The sequence below is a fragment of the Eleutherodactylus coqui genome, chromosome 7 (genome assembly GCF_035609145.1).
Source record: "Eleutherodactylus coqui strain aEleCoq1 chromosome 7, aEleCoq1.hap1, whole genome shotgun sequence".
Classification (NCBI taxonomy): Eukaryota; Metazoa; Chordata; class Amphibia; order Anura; family Eleutherodactylidae; genus Eleutherodactylus; species Eleutherodactylus coqui.
The window spans coordinates 49676349-49678848 of record NC_089843.1 but is presented as its reverse complement, the minus strand read 5'-3'; the positions used below and the strand labels follow the sequence as shown (position 1 = coordinate 49678848).

General features: G+C 41.6%; 3 non-coding genes across 3 annotated transcripts; all 3 read right to left on the bottom strand.

The window, feature by feature from the left end:
• Positions 1–83: 83 nt before the first annotated feature.
• On the bottom strand, positions 84–156 carry TRNAT-CGU (transfer RNA threonine (anticodon CGU)). Its single transcript has one exon. It is a non-coding gene; the product is annotated as a tRNA-Thr (tRNA).
• Positions 157–1160: 1004 nt separating this feature from the next.
• Positions 1161–1233, bottom strand: TRNAT-CGU (transfer RNA threonine (anticodon CGU)). The gene has a single exon. It is a non-coding gene; the product is annotated as a tRNA-Thr (tRNA).
• Positions 1234–2206: 973 nt separating this feature from the next.
• Positions 2207–2279, bottom strand: TRNAT-CGU (transfer RNA threonine (anticodon CGU)). The gene has a single exon. It is a non-coding gene; the product is annotated as a tRNA-Thr (tRNA).
• Between the last annotated feature and the right edge of the window lie 221 nt (positions 2280–2500).

Genomic DNA, 2500 nt, shown 5'->3' with positions numbered 1-2500 from the left:
GATGAGGAAACCTAGGCAGCTCCGAAACATTTGGCCATAAAATAGTCTGTAGCTGTGTTAGTATGTTTCACTACTTGCAGGAAAGGCCCCAGTGAGAGTTGAACTCACAACCCCTGGTTTACGAGACCAGTGCTCTAACCTCTGAGCTATGAAGCCTGCCTGTGGCTCACTGCCACAAACTTTTTTCCAAATTTGCACCAGAAAGTTAATTTACATTTTAAATATTTGCAGGTAGCACTACCTAAAATGCCATGAGTAGTGTTTAAGGAAAAGCATTCTGAAGGAAGTGGAATTTCAACCCACCACTCCAGGAGAGACAACAATGATTTTGAACGACACTTTACTTCAAAACAATAGACTGGAAAACACTCTCGGTTTTGTATGAAGAGTGTCCGCGCGCCCAGCAGAAGAGCATGCCATCGCACTGACCTACATGGCTATGAAAAGTTTCCGCAACCTGAAGAGAATACGGTGATGTTAATAGTGTAATTCTTGGAATGACATTTAAAGACTGCAGGACTTCGACATTATGGTTGTTGATTTGGAATTCCGGGGAACAAAAAATAGAACTCTTGATAGATTCTTTCTCTTCCTCGGTCCACAAAACCCGTTCCAAAAGTATTCACAATACCCTAGACTAATAAATTAGGCCCCAGTGAGAATTGAACTCACGACCCCTGGTTTACAAGACCAGTGCTCTAACCCCTGAGCTATGAAGCCCATTTCTTCAACTACTTGCACAGTGTTTTTCGTCCATTTCTACATTCCTTTTTCCAAATTCTAGAATGTCATAAGTGGGATTGTAACCAATGCCTCCAGGAGGGCTCTCGCAGTCATCCGGAAAAACACACGTGTGAAAAATTGTGAAACGTAAAGAAAGAGTGGTCACGTTAAGAGTCCAATTCTTGGGATGAAGTATAAAGACTGGAGCTGTTTGTCATTAACTGGACTTTTTACTTCCTTGGTTCAAATTACTGGTTTAGAAGCAAGGTGTTCACATCTGCCTAGTATTTTTTAATCCTTCAGATACATCCTATTATTATCCTGATGAGGAAACCTAGGCAGCTCCGAAACATTTGGCCATAAAATAGTCTGTAGCTGTGTTAGTATGTTTCACTAACAAAGTACTTCTTCTACCTATCAGCCTAGGGTTGCAGGAAAGGCCCCAGTGAGAATTGAACTCACGACCCCTGGTTTACGAGACCAGTGCTCTAACCTCTGAGCTATGAAGCCTGCCTGTGGCGCACTGCCACAAACGTTTTTCCACATTTGCACCAGAAAGTTAATTTACATTTTAAATATTTGCAGGTAGCACTACCTAAAACGCCATGAGTAGTGTTTAAGGAAAAGCATTCTGAAGGAAGTGGAATTTCAACCCACCACTCCAGGAGAGACAACAATGATTTTGAACGACACTTTACTTCAAAACAATAGACTGGAAAACACTCTCGGTTTTGTATGAAGAGTGTCCGCGCGCCCAGCAGAAGAGCATGCAATCGCACTGACCTACATGGCTATGAAAAGTTTCCGCAACCTGAAGAGAATACGGTGATGTTAATAGTGTAATTCTTGGAATGACATTTAAAGACTGCAGGACTTCGACATTATGGTTGTTGATTTGGAATTCCGGGGAACAAAAAATAGAACTCTTGATAGATTCTTTCTCTTCCTCGGTCCACAAAACCCGTTCCAAAAGTATTCACAATACCCTAGACTAATAAATTAGGCCCCAGTGAGAATTGAACTCACGACCCCTGGTTTACAAGACCAGTGCTCAAACCCCTGAGCTATGAAGCCCATTTCTTCAACTACTCGCACAGTGTTTTTCGTCCATTTCTACATTCCTTTTTCCAAATTCTAGAATGTCATAAGTGGGATTGTAACCAATGCCTCCAGGAGGGCTCTCGCAGTCATCCGGAAAAACACACGTGTGAAAAATTGTGAAACGTAAAGAAAGAGTGGTCACGTTAAGAGTCCAATTCTTGGGATGAAGTATAAAGACTGGAGCTGTTTGTCATTAACTGGACTTTTTACTTCCTTGGTTCAAATTACTGGTTTAGAAGCAAAGTGTTCACATCTGCCTAGTATTTTTTAATCCTTCAGATACATCCTATTATTATCCTGATGAGGAAACCTAGGCAGCTCCGAAACATTTGGCCATAAAATAGTCTGTAGCTGTGTTAGTATGTTTCACTACTTGCAGGAAAGGCCCCAGTGAGAGTTGAACTCACAACCCCTGGTTTACGAGACCAGTGCTCTAACCTCTGAGCTATGAAGCCTGCCTGTGGCACACTGCCACAAACTTTTTTCCACATTTGCACCAGAAAGTTAATTTACATTTTAAATATTTGCAGGTAGCACTACCTAAAACGCCATGAGTAGTGTTTAAGGAAAAGCATTCTGAAGGAAGTGGAATTTCAACCCACCACTCCAGGAGAGACAACAATGATTTTGAACGACACTTTACTTCAAAACAATAGACTGGAAAACACTCTCGGTT